This window comes from Microtus oregoni, unplaced genomic scaffold (assembly GCF_018167655.1).
Source record: "Microtus oregoni isolate MIOR12 unplaced genomic scaffold, Mior012 000027F_ref0000203, whole genome shotgun sequence".
Taxonomy (NCBI): Eukaryota; Metazoa; Chordata; class Mammalia; order Rodentia; family Cricetidae; genus Microtus; species Microtus oregoni.
Genome location: NW_024543086.1, coordinates 33,251,516 through 33,273,139, shown reverse-complemented (window position 1 = coordinate 33,273,139; position 21,624 = coordinate 33,251,516).

The following is a 21,624-nucleotide window of genomic DNA, read 5'->3' as shown; positions in this document are numbered from 1 at the left end:
TCTGGTTCCAGCACACCAGGACCCCAAATTGTGGCTGAGTCAATTTCCCTTTTGCTCCCTGGGTTCCCCGGCCGCCCCCGGTGCTATAGTGGGGACTAAAAGCAGAAAAGCCGTGTCTCCAGGAGGGCAGGGTCAGCAGGACAGACAGAGCCAGACCCGGCGTCCCAGGATAACTTCCAGGAGTGGTGCGACTCAACATCCTAAGCTCCTGGGCGGTCAGAGCCCCGCGATGCCTTCTGAAGTATACTGACGAGACACCCACACCACCTCAATCCTCGCAAAGACTCACAGCCGCTCCGCCCTGTCCCATCCTGACTGACACTGAGAGGTCACTGCTCCGGAGATCGGGCTCCGAGGCAGAACTACAATCTCTGATAAGCGCATTCCTTCACTCCCACCCTTGGGCCTGCCCGACTCCCAAAGGTGGCCTAGATTTCAAATGAAAGAGTCCGCCTGCTGTGAAACCCTCCCAGCTCTCCCGTCCTAGGCAGGGCGAGGCCTTAAATCACCTTGGTCTGTCCACACACTTAGACCCTGTCACCTCTCTCCCTGGGCTCCTCAGTGCCCTTCCTAGTTCCAGAGCCTTTGCTTGAACAAAACTCCCTTGGAATCAGCCTGCTCTGAGCACACCTCTGGACAAGTGCGCTGGACTTAACTTCGGCCCTCGGGCCTTTTTCATAGAACTGCTCAGAAGGAACCCTGCTGTTGGATGTGGAGTTCTATTAAATTTCACTTTTCTGGGGGATTTCAGGCCTGGAAGGCACTGGAGATAAGGGAAGTATCTATCCTCCCAGAGCCTCCAGATCTCGGGTCCCTCCAGCCCCCATGTCCACTAGAGTCTGTGGAAAGCTTTGCTTCCGTGTGACAGTTTGCTGGCCAGATAAGCTAATCTGGGAACCTTGTGTTCGGGCCCATCTGTTATCTTGTTATTTTGTCCCCTAAAAGGCCTCCTGAGGACACAAGCAGGGGCAGTGTCCATAATATCACGTAGGAGGAGAGACGGGGAAATGCTTCAGATTAGGTGACGGTCCCCACCAAACCTAGGAATAGGAGGAGAGACAGGGAAATGCTTCAGATTAGGTGACGGTCCCCACCAAACCTAGGAGGAGGTGTCTTAATCTTCATCTGTGTGTGGAACCATCTTGGCTGCCAGTGACCTGTCCCCACCTTAACCCAGTTGATGAAGCTGTAAAATACAGATTTCATAGGTTATTACCTCTTGGAGACACTGTGCCTACTCTGATCTGCTCCCAGGGCTGAGGTGGCCTTAGTTTCTCCATCTGTACAATGGTCAGGAAGGTGAAGACTCTAATTCCTGAGAATCTCTGGCGGGATGAAGGGAAGAGGCTGCACCTGTGTGCACAGGACTGGGTAGGACTCCATACTTGCCACACATCGTCTCTCAGTCCTACATGGGAAGGAAGCCCTCTGCCCATGGAAGCTCATGGAATGAAAACGGGCTTCTTTCGCACCCCTGCTCAGCTACAAATCTCTGCAAACATAAGTAGCCTCAGTATTTTGTAAGCATGTGGTAAAATATGTAAGGTATAAAACTGAGCATTTTAGATACAGAATTTAAGTATACTGACAATGTTATAACTGTCATTGTGATCTGCTTCCAGACTTCCTCCTCATCCCAAACAGCTCTGAGACCGTTAGTTAGGAACACCCGGTCTCCTTTCTGAGCCCCTACTATCCTCTGATTGTGCTTTATGTCTTAATGATTTGCCTATTGTAAGCACCTCATTGTCAACAGAGAAAATCTGCCTTTAATTTAGAGATCCCAAATAAGACATGCCTGCAGTTCTGTACTTAAAAGGCTGAGGCAAGCCCAGCAGTGGTGGCACACACTTTTAGTCCCAGCGCTCAGGAGGCAGAAGCTGGCCGATCTCTGTGAGTTCAAGGTCAGCCTGGTCTACAAAATGAGTTCCAGGACAGCCAGAGCTACACAGAGAAACACTGTCAAAAAAAAAAAAAAAGGGCAAGAAGATTGCTGTGCATTTGAGGACAGTCTGAGTGACACAGTAAAATTCTAGGCTAGCCTGGTTACAGTATGAGGCTTTGCCTAAATAAATAAGTAAATAAATCCCTGGTAGAGCAGACCTATAATCCTAGATTTTCTGGAAATGGAGGCAAGAGGATCACAAGTTTATGATCACAAGCTACAGAGTTAGTTAAAAGCCAACCTTGGGCAACAGTGAGGTTCTTCTTAAAATTAAAAGTAAGAAGAAGACTAAGATGCAGCACAGTGCTAGGACACTTCCCTAGGACATACAGAAGCACTTTGTAAGGCAAAATAAACCACCTAAAAAAGCTTGGTGACTCATACCGAGAACCCACCTCAGGGGGTGGAAGCAAGAGCAGACATTTGAGGCCAACCTGGAATTTGTTAATTCATTAATTAGTTGAAAGTCAAAATCCTAGTGATTCTTGTTGATCCTAGAATCGGGCATAGCTCCACAAAATGTCCCAGTGGGTGAAACAAAGGAGGTTTTATAGCTAGGCCGAGTGGAGGCAGAGCCAAAACCAGGAAGACCATCACCTTTCCTTGCAGAAATTGGTTAACATCGGCTTACTCCAGGTTCCTTATTTGTTGCATAAACAGAAGGTCACATAAAGAGCTCAGTTTCTGCTTTGGTGACTGGAACTTTAACATGAATTACTCTGTCTTCAAGTAGTCTCTTGGAGTCTAGCACAGAAACTCAATTTAAAACAATGACTCACTGGTAATTTCCATTTAGCTTCATATATCTGGGATCAAAGCATGTTTGCCTTTTATGCCTAAAAAATTATTTCAGTTCCTGTAATGTTATCAAGGGTCACTCATGTTGCAGAAGCCTTTTACATGTAGTGTGTGTGTGCTGCATCTGTGTGGAGGTCGGAGGACAACTTGCAGACGCCGATTCTCTCCTGCTGTGAGTTGTGTTAGACGCGGTGGCAGGCGCCCTCTCGGTCACTGTGCACGGTCAGGGAGTCCTCTGCGCTTTGGCTCTCCATGACTTGGTTTATCCACTCATCCTGGTGGCGCTATTTACACTATCAGCTATTGAGCAGTGGCGCTACAAATGCGGTACAAGTGTCATCTTGAATCCCCAGTTCTTTTGGTTTTATCGCTAGAAATGAAACTGCCGACGACGTAGACTATTTTCCACTTTCCGAGGCGCCGCTGTGCCGCTGTACACAGTGGCCACACCTGTCCCCTTTTGTGTAGTTGGCACAGTGTCCAAATTCTCAACGTTCTCAGCAATGCTTATTTACTGTACTCTAAAATAAAAAATCATCCTAGTGCATGGGTAGGAGTTTTTCAGTGTGTTTAGCCTCACAACGTTTCAGAGTGTTTTATTATTATCTTCCCTGGCAGGTGGGGTGCCATGGCGTGAGTGGGAGGTCAGAGGACAGCTCGAGGGAGCTGGTTCTCCCCTTCCACCATGCCAGGGGGCTGGAGAAGTAGCCTAAGCTTAAGAGCACTGGTGGCTCTTCCAGGGGACCTGGGTTCAACTCCCAGCACTCCCAAGGAGTCTCATAACCATCTATAATTCCAGTCCTGGGGATAAGATGCCCTCTTCTGGCCATTAAGGGCACTGCATGCACATGGTGCACAGACATACATGCAAGGACAGCCATACCTATAAAATAAAAATATATTAAAAAAGGAAGAAAAAAATAAATTGAACTCAGGTTATCAAGCTTGGCATCAGGCACTTTTACTCACTAACCCATCCTGTTGTTCTGTTTTGTTTTGTTTTGTTTGAGACATTCTCATTCTTCTGAAGTCCATGCTGGCCTGGAGCTTACTGTCTATCTCAGGCTGACCTCAAACTTGTTGTAATCCTCCTGCTTTAGCTACCCAGCCCTGAGAGCACAGATGTCCTGGTCTGTTTTGAGGTTTGTTTTGATTATCTTTTAAACATATTTTACTAGCACCCAAATCTTTTTATCAGAGGCAATGTTCCCCAAAATCTCCTGCTCACTGCAAGAAAAGGAGGCTGACGTAGAGATGTGGGGTGCTCATGTCTAAAAGCTCTCCCCGTCTCCCCTTTCCCCATCTCACACAGAGGTCCCCAAGACCCTTCAGAGCAAGTGGCACATGGGAAAGTCCCTCAAATATTTACGGAAGCCCCCCCTTTTCTGCAGAACTAACTTGGGGGAGGCCAAGTACAACAGGGGCAGAAAGTTTCTTGTTCTTTGTCCTTGGGGACAGGCCATCTTTGCTTTGGCAGGTGGTTGAGATTATCAAGTGTAAACAGAGTACTGTGGACCTGATAAGGGTTGCCTCTCTCCCTCTCTACATACACAAACAAACACATACACGCACATGAAATAGAATAATAAATCTAAAAGAAGAAGGACAAAAAGAAAACAGTCCCTGGGTACCTGAGGAGAGTTTACTGGTAGGGATGGTGACCATACTCAATAGGATCTTCCTCAGAGCCAGGTGGAGGGGTGGACACACCTTTCTTCCCAGCCCTTGTGGGGCAGAGGAGGAGGATCTGACTCTGAGACCAGCCTGGTCTCCAGATTGAGTTCCAGGATAGCCAGGACTGCACAGAGAAACCCTGTCTGGGGGGGTAATCTGTTGAAGCTCACAGTTGTGAGCAGGCTGTGGTAGTGCTCACCCACTCATCTCTTCACTTGGGGGGACTAGGCAAGTGGAGCACCACAAATTCCAGGCCTTATCTAGTTCCATGCCAGCAAGGCCACATGGTGAGACTCTGTCTCAAATAAAAAAGTAAGAAGATTGTGAACTTAGATTCCAGATGTCGTGCGCTCCTGCCTGCTAGTGTTCTCGGCACTGAAATGGCGGCACTGGCGTGACGTGCCCTGGGTGAAGTGAGTTTGTCCCTAAGGGTTTCAACACTCCTCTGGGGTGGAAGAGAAAGCCTCCCTTGGCTGGATTGCCCCATGGTAAGGTCTCTAAACCTCGAATTAATGGAGGTGTGGAGAGTGTGACAGAATTTGTGCCTAGTGAGGTAATCATGCCTGTCACTTACAGTTCACTGTTTCCGTAGCTCCCAAGAGAGTGCCCTGTTGCTCCTCATCTTCAATCCCACCCAACCCCTTGCCTAGGTGGTTAGAATGTGAATGGCCGCCACAGGCTCAGATATTTACTTTAAGATTTATTTGTGTATTTTATGTGTATGGGCATTTTGTCTGAAATATGTCTGTACACCAGAAGAGGGCATCCAATTCCATTGTAGATTGTTGTCATGGTGCCGTGTGGGTGCTGGAATCAATCCTGGGCCCTCTGCACGAACATGTGTTCTCAACTGCTGAGCCATCTCCTCAGCCCCCCTATATTTGAATGCGTGGTCCCCAGTGGGTAGAACTGTTTGGGAAGGATTAGGAGGTGTGGCCTTGCTGGAGGAGGTGTGTCACTGGGGGAGAACTCTGAAGAAAAGCCCAGGTCATTTCCAGTTAACCAAATAGCTCTCTCTCTCTCTCTCTCTCTCTCTCTCTCTCTCTCTCACACACACACACACACACACACACACACACATAAATTTTTAAAAAGATTTCAGTCCAGTCCTGCTGTACTTGGGAGCCAAAGTCTGAAGGATCAGAAGTTCAAAGCCATCCTTTCATATACAGAAAGTTCAAAATCAGACTGAACTACATGAGACCTGGTCTTAAAACAAAACAAAATCCCCCCCAAAAAAGTTTTTTATTTCCTGTTCACTCCTTCTGTCACAGCTTACTCAACCAGCGCAGAACCAGTTCCCTTCAGGACAAGGAGCTCAGCTGATCTGTAAAACTGATGTAAGGAACTATCAACGGTGATTCGGTGGGTAAGGACACTTGCCACCAAGACTGACAACGTGAAAGAGAACTGATCACTGCAACCACGTTGTCCTCTGACCACTTAATGTGTGTCGTGCGCTGGAGTGGGAGGTCCTTTGGTACGTGTTGCTTTTATTGACAAATGAATAAAGAAGCTGCTTTGGCCTGTGATAGGGCAGAACAGAGCTAGGCGGGAAAACTAAGCTGAATGCTGGGAAAAAGTAGGCAAAGTCTGTGAGACGCCATGTAGCTGTCGCCGAAGGAGACAGACAGCTAGGAACCTTCCTGGTAAATATAAAATAATAAAAGTGGGTTAATTTAAAATATAAGAGCTAGCTAACAATATTCTTAAGCTACTGGCCAAGCAGTGTTTTATATAATACAGTTTCTGTGTAATTATTTCAGGTCTGGGCAGCTGGGAACGAACAAGCAGCCTCCGACAGCCATGCAGATCCACAGACATACACACAGTAAGTAATTAATGTGAACGAGAACTTTAATGGCAACAACTTCTCTTACAGATATTAATTTTATCTTTTTATTCTAGAATCAAGCCATACAATACAGTATATGCTTCAATGAGTCAAGAGAACAGGTTAGTTTCCTCGTCTGATTTTTCAGTAGTGTTGAACCAAAAGCCAGGCAAGTACACCACCTCGGCTACAGTCCCAGCCCAGAGCCTACTTTTATAGAGGCAAAAGGTTTGAAGGAAGCAGAAACAAAATACATAAAGCAAACTGGTCATTTCCTCCTGAAGTGGGCAGAGGAAACACAATAGAAAAGTAACTGGTCAGTTGACACCCAGGTTGTTTTAAGTTGCTTCTTTTGTTTAGGGTTAAAACAGAGCAAGCATTACTTGCTGCTGGCCAGCCTGCTGGAAGTTTGGCTGCTAGCTCACATCTCAGATCAGACAACAAGCTTTGTTTGACTTTTACTACAACCCCAGTTTTGTAAACTTCCTGTATTATTTTGTTTTCTTGAGATAGGTTCTTCTTATGTAGCTCATGTTCACATTCTAGCCTCCTGCCTCCTGGGATTACAGGACTACAATTTGCTTAGAGTTTTTTGTTTGTTTATTTGTTTTTTGAGACCTGATCTCAGTTTATAATCCTGGACGGCCTAGAACTTGCTTTGTAGACCAGGTTGGCCTCGACCTCACAAAGATCCACCTGCCTCTGCCTCTCGAGTTCTGGGATTAAAGGCTTGCACCACCACTGCCCAGTCCAAGTACTGGCTGTAAAAGTGTGTGTCTGGCAGGTTTCATTTTTGTCAACCTACTCTAAACAAAGAAAATTTTTAGTGCTTGTTGGTATAGCTGAGTGTTGGAGCATATGCCTAGCATTTTCATACTCAGCCCTGAATGTGATCCCCATTACTGGAAAAAATATTAAGTATTTGAGATGAATTGGGAATGTAATTCAGGAAAGCACAGATTGTAACAGTCTTGACAATATGCAGCCTGACATTTGGCCTGGTGCAAGAGTCAAAAGTCTAAATCATTCTAAAGGCAGGGAGAGGCTAGAGAGATGGTTCAGCTGTTAAGAGCTGAGGACCAGAGTTCAAGCCCCAGCGTCCTCGCCAGACAGCTCACAACTGCCCGCTCTAGGACTCCTACACCTCTGTTTCTGTGGGACCAGCACCTCTTCCAGTCTCTGTGGGAACTGTCTGCACATGCACAAATCCACACACAGGCACACAAATATACACGACTGAAAAATAAGAAGAAGCCAGGTATTGGTGCCACACGCCTTTAATCCCAGCTCTTGGGAGGCAGAGGCATGCGGATCTCAGTGAGTTCAAGACAGCCTGGTCTGCAAAGTAAGTTCCAAGACAGCCAGGACTGTCACAGAGAGAAACAGAGAAACCCTGTCTTGAAAAACAAAAACAAAACAAATAAAAACAAAACAAAACAAAAAAAAGAAGGAAGGAAGGAAGAAAGAAAGAAAGAAGAGAAAAAAGAAAAGAAAAAGACGCCTTTAATCTCAGCACTCGGGAGGCAGAGACAGGCGGATCTCTGTGAGTTCGAGGCCAGCCTGGTCTACAAGAGCTAGTTCCAGGACAGGCTCCAAAGCTACAAAGGAAGCCTGTCACAAAAAAACAAAAGAGAGAGAGAGAGAGAGAGAGAGAGAGAGAGAGGGAAAGAAAAGAAAGAAAAAAAGAAAATAGTTTAAAAGTCTTCTACTGTAATTCTTACTTCACAGGGACGATAGCCCGCTGGCAGACTAATAAGCTACTTGGAATTTCATAGGCATATCTTCTTTGATCCATTATGTTATACCAGGAAATTTGCTAGCTTCAAATGCAAGGTAATCTGAAGAAGAGGTTGGAATTCCCCAACTCAGCAGTTTTTCAGCTGTGTGTGAAAAGCATGATTCTACTGGTGGAGCTTAGGCAATTTAGAAAGATGCTTGAGAACATAAATTCTTTGGGGAGAAGAGGGAGATTTTCTCACCAAACAGGCAACATCTACTCCTCACAAAGAAGAGCATCTTCTGCCCACCCAGGATGGAGCTCGGATGAGGTGTGGGCTCTGGGCCTGACAAACGCTCTACTAGCTGTGTCCTTTAGTTCCACTCCCTAAGCCAAGTGCTAATTCAGGTGTCCCATCTGTCCTGGTTAGCCCAGTCACTGTCAGGATATGCTTGGCATTCAGATCACCTAAAATAAAATCTCAATTATGTAAAAGGAATCTTTAACCTGAAGTGTTTTCCATACCCATCATACAAAGAATTGTAAAGTTGAAGTATGGTGGTGTATGCATACCACGGACGGCTGAGGCAAAGGCTGACTGCTTGTCTTGGGAGCTTCGGGCTAGCCTAGGCAGTGTAAGAAAGGCATGGGTTGAAAACCAAAGCCTTGACCACACACAGGAAAAGAAAGAAAGATGAAAACAGGGAAGAGAAGAGACTAGAGCAGGAAGCAAGGGTCTGAATCTTATCCATTAAACCTCCAGCCAAGGCTGTTCATTTCTGTCAATTTCTTCTTGTACCCAAGATCCATGCAACTAATAAATGAATGACTCCATCTTCGTGCACTCTCCTTAATTAACTGGAGCAACCGATTTCTTCCATTTGTTCAATCATTTGCTTTTTAAAAACTGGAATCCAAAGCCAGGCGGTGGTGGCGCACGCCTTTAATCCCAGCACTCAGGAGGTAGAGGCAGGTGGATCTACGTGAGTTTGAGGCCAGCGTGGTCTATAGAGCTAGTTCCAGGACAGGCTCCAAAGCCACACAGAGAAACCTTATCTCGAAAATTTTATATATATATATATATATATATATATATATATATATATATATATATCCAGGGGAAAAACTCACTATACAGACCAGGCTGACTTCAAACTTTATTATTCTACCTTTGCTTCCCAAGAACTAAATTACAGGCATACATCACTATATTCAGCTAACATTTAAGTGTTCCAGGTAACCTAACACCTGCATTTATCTTCAAACAATGACTGGTCTGAGGACCAGTGTGTGTGTTGGCCGTGCATGTGTGAAGGCCTAGGTTTGATCCTCAGAACCCACCTAAAAGTGAAAAAGAGAGCCAACCCCACAAAGTTGTCTGCTGATCCCTGCATAGATGATGTGGCGTGGGAGAGAGGAGAGCAAAGTTGTCTGCTGACCCCTGTATAGATGATGTGGCGTGGGAGAGAGGAGAGCAAACAAAGCTAGTGTTGTTTGGTTCCCAGCACCCCAGTTGCAGGGAACCTTCCACCCTCTTCTGGTCTCCAAGGTGCTAGACCCATGCGTGGTGCACACACTCTCACACGGACAAGACACTTCTCATACACGTAAAAAATAAAGATAAATCTAAAGAAGAAAAGAATCTGAGAACTGGCGGTCTCCGGTTAAGAGTATGATTTGCCAGTTTGCCAGTTAGAGTTTTATTCTCTAGAAATACAATGCAGAGCAAGAATTTTTGTTTGTTTTAGAGAGAATTTAAGTAACTAAGTATGTGGTAAGTGAGTTAATTGGTTTGAGTATAGTAAACACTTTACAATGCACACATACATAAAAACATCACATTGTAGCTATGTTGGTTGGGTTTTTGCTTTTGTATTTTGCCAGTTTGACACAAGCTAGGGTCATCTAGAAAGGAGCAACCTCAATTAAGGAAATGAGTTTATCAAATTGTCTTGTGGACAGGTCTACAGAGCATTTTCTTGATTAATAAATGATATGAGGGCCCTGCCCATTGTAGGCAGTTCCACCCTTGGGTAGTCAGGCTGTGTGAAAAAGAAGCTGGGAGGCCATAGGAAGCAAGCCAGAAAACAATACCCCTCTTTGGCCTCTGCTTCAGTTCCTGCCTCCAGTTCCTGCCTTGAGTTCCTGTCCTAACTCCCCTTCATGATGGACTATAGACTGTAAGAGGAAATAAACCCTTTCCTCCACAAGCTGGTTTTGGTCAGTGTTTTATCACAGTAACAGAAAACAAACTAGAGCTTACGCCTTGACAATATATAATTCCTGTTTCTCAATTAGACCTCAGTCATGCTAAAAGATGACAGTTTCCCCCCTTTGGGGTACATTAATAATTTTTATAGTATCACATCCTCGCCATGTTCAATGATTTAAAAATCAAATAAATATGCTCATATATAACGACTTCTATCAAGCCTTTAAGGAAGACATAACTAGGCGGTTCCCACACCCAGCGTCAGGGATAGACTCCAGATTCTTTCACATGAGTGTCTTGCCCAAGAATTTTGATGGGAAGCCTGATCCTCCTGTCTCCACTTCCAAGTGCCACCAACCCCACCTGGGAAATTCAATTCTCAGCTGAGTTTGACTTTCAGTCATGATCCTAAACATAGAAGCAAATATGTACCCTCCTCTTCTCCCCTGTGAAGTGCCCTTCAAATGCAGAAGGCCTTGCAGCGTTACCTTAGCGCCAGGGAAGGTGCAACCGTGAGGTTCACCTTCTGATTGGGTAAGAATGATTTGGCAGAAGGTGAACTAATTGGGATTCTGCTATTGTTGTTACAGGGTATTATGTAAGCCCAGGCTGGCCTCAGACTCACCATGTAGCTGAGGATGACTTTGGACTTTTACCCTGCCTCTACTTCCCCAGTGCTGATTCTCTGTAGTGCTAAGGATTGAACACATGGCCTCATGAATTCTAGCCAGGCAAGCATTCCACCAACTGAGCTCCATGAGATTTACAATGAAATGTGTCCTGGCAATGCTGAAGCAGGCATGGGCAGCCCAAATATGGCGGTTCTGTTGAACCTGTCCATATTGGGTTTCATGTTCTAAGTTGATGAGGACGACTGACCAGGTCTCTTCCTCAAGATGGAACCAAATCTCATTTCAGATGGCTGTGAGCCACCATGTGGTTGCTGGGAATTGAACTCAGGACCTTTGGAAGAGGTGCCTTTAACCACTGAGCCATCTCTCCAGCCCCAACTGAGCTCCATCCTAGCCCCTAATTAGAATTTCTTTGACCACCAATCCTAAAGTTCCTCTTTAATGGATGAAGTACATCAAATAAAACCCAGAGGCATACGGGCTTGTTCCCTCTCATCAGTGTGAGACCCAGGAGGAGGCTGGGTCCATGTGCACACATCCTGGCACCAAGACTCGGCTCCCACCTCACCAGTCTGGGTTTCAACTCTTCTCACATACTCTCAAGATGTCTCTCAAGAGTTCCATTTTGATGTCATCGGTCTTCCTGGAAAGAGTGTGTCTTCCCAGTAGTTCTGAGGAAAACACCAGACTGAGTTCCATGCCTGGGTGATTTCCCAGTGCTGGAGTAGACAGAGCGGTGTCAACGACACAGGAACTCTTTGAACTGAGGGTGGGGGCAGGGTAGTTTCCCAAAGGAAACCAGGGTGCTGATAGCAGAAATGGGAAATGCTAAAAGCAGTCAGTGAAAACAACACACGGGAGATGGGTGTCGGGGAACCCGCGAACTTCCTCATGTGTCCCCCAGCTGGCAGCTGCCATTTAATCCAGTTTGAAGGAGATGTGATGTATTAAGAAATTAGAGTCTTTTCAGGAAAAGGGAAATAGAAGGGGCAGTTTCTTTGGGCCAGTTGGGTCCCTGCTCCCTCCTCCCTTGGCCTCAGCTGAGGAGACAGGATTTCCTGGAGCTGCAACTGTTGCTGTAGGGCTGGCTCAAGAGCACATGCTACCCACACAGATGTAGGCCTGTGGGGCGTAGGCCAGTAGAATAAGAGAGGGCACCAACCTGTAGCTAGAGCTTCACACTGACACAGTACATGTTAGTGTCTCGGCTGCTGGTGGTGGAGTCAGATGTGAACTCCAAAGATTCGGTGCCTCCAGTCCTGAGTAACAGTGCTGGAGCTGTGAAGAGTGGCTTAGTGGGTCAGGTAACTGCAATGGAAGTGTGAGGACCTGAAGCTGGATGCTATAGAGTCTGCAATCACAGTACTCCTACGGGAGAGATGGGAGGCAGAGACAGAGGAATCCTTGTACAGCGAGCCAGCCCCTATGCAGCTAGTCAGCCCCCATGCAGTCAGCCCCTATGCAGCTAGTCAGCCCCTATGCAGTCAGCCCCTATGCAGTCAGTCCCTATGCAGTCAGCCCCTATGCAGTCAGTCCCTATGCAGTCAGTCCCTATGCAGTCAGCCCCTATGCAGTCAGTCCCTATGCAGTCAGCCCCTATGCAGTCAGTCCCTATGCAGTCAGTCCCTATGCAGTCAGCCCCCATGCAGTCAGCCCCTATGCAGTCAGCCCCTATGCAGTCAGCCCCTATGCAGTCAGCCCCTATGCAGTCAGTCCCTATGCAGTCAGTCCCTATGCAGTCAGCCCCTATGCAGTCAGTCCCTATGCAGTCAGTCCCTATGCAGCCAGTCAGCCCCCATGCAGCAGAGAACAAAGAAGAAAGAATAAGAAAGGCCTTTTGAACAAGGTGGAAAGCAGTGACTGACCCCTAAGGTTGTTTTCTGAATTCTACACACAAGCCATAGCACACGTGCTCATGTTCACATATACAAACACACATCACACAATCACACAGATTCGTTTGCACACACAAGAATGACCAGTGCTAGGAGGGGTCAGGATTCACATAACTTAGAGATATCAAAACGGAAAGATATTTAATCCCAGCACTCGGGAGGCAGAGGCAGGTGGATCTCTGTGAGTTCGAGGCCAGCCTGGTCTACAAGAGCTAGTTCCAGGACAGGAACCAAAATCTACGGAGAAACCCTGTCTCGAAAAATCAAAAAAAAGGGGGGGGGGGAAGACATGTTCCCCCATGTATTAAGATTAAAGAGACCTGAGCTCTGAGCCTTGAGCCTGAGGACCTGATGTGCTTGACTCCAGCATGAAGAATTCGGCCCAATTAGAGCAAGTATCCACGGGTACTTCCTGAAGAAACCGGAGGACTCTGGTCAGTGTCTTCCATCCCCTGCCCTCCCATCTGCTGTGTCCCAGGAAGCTGACTGACTTCTATAGATTCCTGCTTCCACTTGGAGGCTGGCGGAAATACTATCCCATCAGGCCTGTTTTACAGGATGACAATAACTGAAGAATGAGTTTTGCACAACAGAAAGAGCGAGCCAGAAGCCAGGCTTAGTGGCGCATTCCTGTAATCCCAGCAATGGAGAGGTGGAGGCAAAGGATTAGGAGCTCAAGGCCAGCCTAGGCTACACAAGAACCTATTCAAATTAATTAAGTAAAAAGCCTAAAAAAGACAGAAGGAAAGGAGGGAGGAAGGGTGGGAAGGAAGGAAGTAGAGAGAAAGAGAGACCTATGGTTACAGCACTCTACATGTTGAGGCTAGAAGACTGTGGGTTCCAGGGAGCCAGGGCCACATAGTGAGACTCCATCTCAAATAAAACAACAGGGGCTTGAGAACCAGCTCAGCAATTGAGGGGCATATTGTTCTTCTGAAGGACCAGAGTTCAGTTCCCGGCATCCATGCCAAGAGGCTCACAGTTACCTGTAACTTCAGCCCCAGAGTGTTCTGATATCTTTGGCCAAGGAGGCACCTATGCTCATATGCATGTATGCACACACACACACACACACACACACACACACACACATACATAATTAAAATAATAAAAATACATATTTCAAACAACAAGTGGAAGTGGCTAAATGTAAGGAAACAGATTCTTCAGACTCTTTAAAACCTGCCTTTCCCAGGCAAGGGTCTAGAGGAAGCTGGATGGTCTGAGGTATGGAGAGGATAGCTGGGCCAGGACAAAGTAACCAGTGGCCCCCACACGGGTACTCAAACCTCAGGGCTCTTCAGGAAATGACCACGTCGGCATGATCGGGAGACGGGGTTTGGGGCCCTCTGAAGTCACAAAGGTCATCCATCCCACACTTGCGGAGGCTCAGGTGAAGGAGGTGAATTCCACCAGTTGGAGGTGTCTTTGAATTTTTGAAAAACAACTTGGACAAACATTAGCACCACAAGCCTTGTGTAAGAAGCCTTATCTAGAACCAAGATAGCTGGGAAGGTGCTGCCAATCGAGGTGACCTCCAAGGTAGGTGACAAAAACAAGGAAGGGAGAGCAAGAAGCTAGAAGGCTCCAGAAAGGACCAGCTGATGATCAAAGAAAGGGAAGAGGGTGAGGCCAGGGTACTCACCTCCAACCCCCTCCTTGGGCTTGCTCTGTTCCTCTAGTAAAGGGAAGAGGGTGAGGCCAGGGTACTTACCCCCAACCCCCTCCTTGGGCTTGCTCTGTTCCTCCAGTAAAGGGAAGAGGGTGAGGCCAGGGTACTCACCCCCAACCCCCTCCTTGGGCTTGCTCTGTTCCTCCAGTAAAGGCCACCAGTCCTCAGAACACTTCTCAGAGATCTTTTTCATTCCAGATTCTGATAACTGGCTCACTCCTCCGCTGTTCAGCCCTAGTGGTGGTGGTGACAGGTTTGCCACCATGAGCTCCAGGTTCTATACTTAAAGGGTCCTTAGGCATATCTTGTTGGGGCACTGGATGATTCTGTCCCCCAAATCCTCTCTATTGGCTAGAAAGTAACTTAGAAAGTGTGCTGTTTTGAAAGAAAATGCCCCCCCAAAGGAAGTGGCACTATCAGGAGGTGTGGCTTTGTTGGAGGAGGTGTGTCACTGTGGAGGTGGCCTTTGAGGTCTCATATACTCAAGCCACTCCCAGTGACTCAGTTCACTTCCTGTTGCCTTTGACTCCAGATGTAGAATTCTCTAGCACCATGTCTGCCTGCATACTGCAGTGCTCCTCGCCGTGATAATAGACTAAACCTCTGAAACTGTAAGCCGCCACCTCAATTAAATGTTTTCCTTTATAAGAATTCCCACGGTCATGGCGTCTCTTCACAGCAATAGAAACCCTAGCTAAGACGGTAAAGATAAGCCAAAGAATGAAAGTGTGCAGAAGCCAGAGTAACCAACAACAGTCAACTCAAAATACTGGGTCTACTCTTCCCCTGGGGAGATTTCAACCATCAAGAAGATTGACACAGGCTGGAGAGATGGCTCAGTGGCTAAGGGCAGTGGCTGCTCTTCCAGAGGACCTGGGTTCAATTCCCAGCACCCACATGGCAGCTCACAATTGTTTGTAACTCCAGTTCCAGGGGATCTGACCCTCACACAGACATGTAGACAAAATACCAATGTACATTTAAAATAAAAACAAAAACAAAGAAAAGCTGGGCAGTGGTGGCACATGCCTTTAATCCCAGCACTTGGGAGGCAGAGGCAGGTGGATCTCTGTGAGTTTGAGGCGAGCATGGTCTAAGTTCCAGGACAGGCAGAGCTAAACAGTGTCTTGAAAAACAAAACAAAACAAAACAAAAAAAAAAAAGAAGAAGAAAGAAAGAAGATTGATATTTGCTAGCACATCCCAAACATGCTGGTCAGATGAACCAGGGCCAGCAAGACGGCTCAACAGGTAAAAGTACCTGTCACACAAAGCTGCTGACCTGAGCTTGATCCTTGGGCTCCACAGTGAAAGAACACTAATATCACGAACCTACATACATATCACAACCTCTCACATACAGTGATGATAACACTGGTTTTCACTGAAGGACAAACCAGAGACAAGACACGAAGGCGTCATGCAGCTTCTCCTGCGAGGTGACTCCAGTCATGCACCGTTCTTTTCTTCACAGGTGAGGAAGGGTTTACTGCTGAGGCAGGCAGGGACTAATTGTTTGGGAAACAAAGGTGCAGGCTGAGGCCTGCTTCTGAGAGCAGAGGAAGTAAGGGAAGGATCCAGGAAAACCCCACCAGCTCAGTGGCCGTTCAATGACAATTCATCTACATTTTACCAAGGAAAATTCCACATGAAGCGGTTGGGGGAAAGAAACATTCAAGAGACCTCCTTCAGATAGAAACTAGAAGGGGGAGCTGTCTACATAAGGGGAGAGGGCTTCTTCCAGGGGTCGCTTAGAGACACAACCCTGCAGCTGCCTGCTCTACTGCTCTGGAATGGAGGGTCAGGAAGAAGCAGGTCTGCGTCCAAAGGGTCCCCAAAGGTTAGAGTTCCAAAAGAAGGTGGTCTCTAGAGGTGACTACGTAAACAAACATGTAACCTGTCAGGACCAGGGTATGATGGGCCCTGAGGAAATCAGGAACACCCCTACCACTTTCCACACTCCCCACGGCTTCATATAAAAGCTTTGGCGGCTACAAGAAGGACAGGAAGCAGAGAACCAGCTCATGGCCGCTGGTCAAATCATGTGACCTGGAGTAACCCTGCCAAAGTGGCAGAGGTCAAGATAGAAGTGAAGAACCCTAAAGAATCACACTTGTCACCTCTATACTAGGGCAGACGGTCGCAGAGGAGGCCAGGGGCCCCAGAGGGAAGTTATCTGTGGACCATTCTGCCACTCCCCTCCTCCCTTGAATTAGTAATAAACAACAATGGTTGGGCATCGTCCGCCTCACAGTTCTCCTGTCTCCCAGGTGTGTACTCCAGGCATGTAAAGCCACCAGGCGAGGGGAGCTGTGAACTGGACTGAGGATGAAGAAGTTACATAAATTTTACCTTTAAAAAAAATGGGGTAAGAGAGAGAACTGAGCGATGTTGGAAAAGCAATACACGCGCACACACTTGCAGACAGACTTGCTCTTAGCTCAGTGGGCTACCAGTCCAGCATCTGTGACGGAACGGTGTGTCTCCCAACGCTCCTGACAGAACAGGACCCTGGGAATCACAAGGCCACCGTATAGCACACTGACCAAGGAAGGCCCAGGATCTGTCTTCACTGTTCACAGTGTGAGAGCCCCAAGCTCCTGTTATTGTGAGTTTCAGAAATTAATAATTCCCACAATAACATCCATGACCTGGGGACTCTCAAGATGGCTAAGCAGGTAAAGGTGCTTGTTGCGCAACCTCAGTTCAATCCTCGGAACCTGTGTTAAAAGGCGGGAGGAGAGCCAGGTAGTAGTGGTACACACCTTTAATCCCAGCACTCAGGAGGCAGAGGCACGTGGATCTCTGTGAGTTCAAAGCCAGCTTGGTCTATGGGGCTACAAAGAGAAACCCTGCCTCAAAAAACCAAAAAAAAAAAAAAAAAAGTGGAAGGAGAAAATTGACTGATTCCATAAAGTTGTTCTCTGATTCACACACACACACACACACACACTCACACACACACACACTCACACACACACACACACTCACACACACACACTCACACACACACACACACTCACATACTCACACACACACACACATCAAACACAAACATACTAATGAAAAATAAAAAGTAAAGTCACTGGGCAAGGTGATGTAATGTCCTTTATCCCAGCACTTTGGAGGCAGAGGCAGGCAGATCTCTGAGCTTGGTCTACACAGCAAGTCCCATTCCAACACAGACTGTATGGTAAGACCCTGTCTCTGTCTCTGTCTCTATATCTATCTATCTATCTATCTATCTATCTATCTATCTATCTATCAAAAATGGTGGTCCAGAGTAGCAGGCAGAGTCAAATACAGTGCTGTAAGAAAGAGGACCCAGCTGGGCAGTGGTGGTGGTACACACCTCTAATCCCAGCACTCGGGAGGTGGATCTCTGTGAGCTTGAGGCCAGCCTGGTCTACAGACCGAGTTCCAGGAAATACACAGAGAAACCCTGTCTTGAAAAACCAAACAGAAGAAGAAAAAGAAGAAGAAGAGGAGGAGGAGGAGGAGGAGGAGGAGGAGGAGGAGGAGGAGGAAAGGAAGGAAGGAAGGAAGGAAGGAAGGAAGGAAGGAAGGAAGGACAATTTGGAGGATGGGGTGTTCTGTAGTTGAGTGGGTCATGCTTGCCCAGGAAGCGCAAACCTCTGTCCCTAACACTGCAGAAACTCAGTGCTAAAATCTCAGCACTGGGGAGGTAGAGACAGGAGGCAACCCAAGTCCTGCATAGTGAGTTCAAGGTCATTCTGGGCTATAAGAGACCAACACTTTCTTGAAAAAAAAATAGCATTTGGATTGGGATGTGTTAGGTCATACCTGTGATCTTAGCACTCGGGGGGTGAATGAAAAGGGGAGAGCGGCAAGTTTGAGTCTAGCCTGGTCTGCACAGTCATTCCAGACTACACTGGGCCACGGAGCTTGATTCTGTCTCAGAAAAAGAAAACAACAGCAAAATACCAAAGAAGTCAGTTTCTTCTGTCACAGAGTAGGGTGGGGGAGGGGTTGATGACTGTGTGACATAAACCTGGCTTGGACCCTGGGACAGAAAGAAGATGTTACTGTAAGTGTAGAGTTTAGATATGAGGAGTTAGGAATCAGTGTACGTGTCTTAGTGGGGACAAATGCACAACGGTAATTAAAGAGTTCAATAACATGCACATGAAATAAAATAAAGAAAGGATGAAAGAGAGGCTGCCTTTGCCAGGTGGTGGTGGCTCACGCCTTGGGAGGCAGAGGTAGGTGGATGGATCTCTGTGAGTTCAAGGCCAGGCTGGTCTACAAAGTGAGTTCCAGGACAGCCAGAACCAAACAGGAAAACCCTCTCTAAAAAAAAAAAAAAAGAGAGAGAGAGAGAGAGACACACACACACACAATCTTTTCCACTTTTTTGCTTCAAAACAGCCAGCATCTCCCCAGTGCTTGTAATGAGACTCACTTTTGTGGAGAAGCAAGCGTCTGGGTTTACAAAGGTAAAGAAACTCATTTGTCCCCAGGTGTTTTGGTGACACTGGTCTGGTACAAGGGCAGGGAACAGAGTCTTGACTCTCAACTCCTCCAGTGTCCTGTGTGGATGTGGCAGTGTGTGCGCTTCACTGGGACTCCAGCGTGTGGCAGACAGTGGAGAACAGCGACATCGTTCAGCGGCTTATGGGCCAGGGCAGCACAGCCTTTCCCTACCGCCTGTGGTGGCCAGATGAGGGGACCGCACTAGGCTCTGGGCTCTCCTTAGCTCTTTCCTCTCTGTTCCCATTTTGTTGGTGCAGAGGCTAGTGTTCATTGTCCCTTAGAACAGCTTCCCTGGGCATAAGATGAAACAATGCCAGTAACTCCAGGGCTAGGTGGGCTGGTGAGCATGTGGCCAGACGTGGTGGTACCTGCCTATAATCACAGCTATAATCCTACTTTTAGGTTCACCCACTGTGAGTTCGAGGCCAGCCTGAGTTACAGATTGAGACCATGCCTCAAGAGGCCAGGGCAGTGCAGGGACCTTGTTGAGGTAAGGTCACTCTGGTGTCCCTTGGCTAGTGGTCTTCAGAGCCAAGGCAAGGCAAAGAGACGAGGAAAGTACCTCAGGAGGGAGAACCCGGGAAAGGCCTGGAAACCTAGAAACCCAGTCATCCATGGGCATTGCCCCTATGCTTGGGCCTAGGAATCATGTAGGGATGATTTGGGGAGAAACAAAAGAGCCAGGGACTGTCAAAGTTTTCTCCACAGATCTGTTTCCTGCTCCCCCCAGGATCTGCTTTGGGCTAACACTAGCATTCCTCCCTGGAGCCAAGAACTACCCACTGTAAGGCCTTTCTGTTTCTGTTGGAAGGAGGTCCTACTACAGCCCTGGGCCAGTGCTGGGAAGGCTCAAAATAGGGCAGACATGGAGGGAACTTTCCTTTCTTTCTTTCTTTCTTTCTTTCTTTCTTTCCTTTTTTTTTTTTTCAAAACAGGGTTTCTCTGTAGCTTTGGAGCCTGTCCTGGACCTCACTCTGTAGACCAAACTGGCCTTGAACTCACAGAGGCCTTCCTCTGCCTCCTGAGTCCTGGGATTAAAGTACACCACCACTGCCCTACTGAGACGGGGAAAATTTTTTTTTTAAAGATTTATTTATTTATTTATTTATTATGTATTCAATATTCTGTCTGTTGTATGCCTGCAGGCCAGAAGAGGGCACCAGACCCCATTACAGATGGTTGTGAGCCACCATGTGGTTGCTGGGAATTGAACTCAGGACCTTTGGAAGAGCAGGCAATGCTCTTAACCTCTGAGCCATCTCTCCAGCCCGGGGAAAACTTTTAAGTGTCTGTTTTGTGCAGAGTCCTAAAATGGGCCCTGGGGCTCGGGATGACTCGACATCTCCCCCATGGACACTGTGTGCTGATGAGCAGATTGCTGTGGTAATGGGCTCAGCCTGAGGAGACCAGAGGAGCCACCTGGCCAAACCTCCACAGTCGCTTTCCTCAGTCCCTGGAGGAGCGGGCAGCCATTATGGTCAGGAGAGCTTTAGTCTGTGTTTGGCTGAATCTTCAGGAGACTGAACTCTTGATGGGGTTGACCCTGACAGAGGTCTAGTGGGGTCAACCAGGTTCCCACGAAGGCAGCCTTACTTAGGCATACGCAACACTGTGGGAGCCTCAGATCATTGAGCCAAAGGGGCTTCAGTGCCTCCTGTAACTTCATGGACAGGAAGATGGGTCCAGAAGGGAGAGGTTCAGCCTCAAGCTGGAGTCTGCTAATCCCGCCGATCAAGAATAAGACCACTACCACAGCTTAAAGCAAAATCTGAAGCAAGCTTTAATTCAGTACTGGCCAGGTGGGTGGGCTCTGGCCAGGTGGGTGGGCTCTGGCCAGGTGGGTGGGCTCCAGGTTCCTGGGAAATGGCCCACAATCACAGTATGTAGTGGTTTAAGAACGAAAAAATGTCATCCATTGCATCTCCCATCAGGTCCAGTCGGGGGCAAGCATATGTCCTGACTACCTCCAGCCTGTGGACCTCCTGCCCATGGTGATCAAGCCCATCAGTGCAGACAGCTCAAACAGACTTGCTTAGAACGTGTGGCTTGTTATGTCCCATAAACGCAGCCTCCAGCGTCTCAGGAACTGTCTGTCCTTGGGCAAGGGGCTTTTAGATTAGAGGCATTTTTGTTTCATGAATCTCTAAAGCACAGTAATTAAGACTTAACATGAAACTTTGGCTCTCATAGGTTCTGTCTCTCAAGACAGATCATTAGTGTTATAATTTTAAGAAAATGCCAAGAGAAGGGGGGAAGCAGTTGTGGAGATGGGGAGGGAGAGAGTCACACCATACAACAGGGCTCACATGGGAGGTTTATTAGAAGAGGAAGGAGAAGGGGCAGAGAAGGGGGCAGAGACCGGTCCCTGGAACAAGAGAGGGGGAGGAGGAGGGGAAGACACAGACAGACAGACAGACACAAACACACCCACAGACAGACAGACACACACACACACAGTGGGCAAGGCCCACCTTTTATAAGGGAACGGGGTGCTCTTAGTGGCTGCAACTGAGGACGTAGCCTGTCAGGACCCTAAGGGCAGGCCAGTACAGATGCCCGAATACTAACATTTAGACCATTGCCCCGCCATGCTCAGGCAAGACAAACCCAGCCAGGGAATGTCCCCACATACCTTTTTAAGCTTGCTTTTCATCGCTATGATAAACCAAGCTGGGAAGGAAAGGCTTATTTCAGTTTATAGTCTCTAGTCTGTCATGAAGGCAAACGAGGGCAGGAACTCAACGCAAGGAAT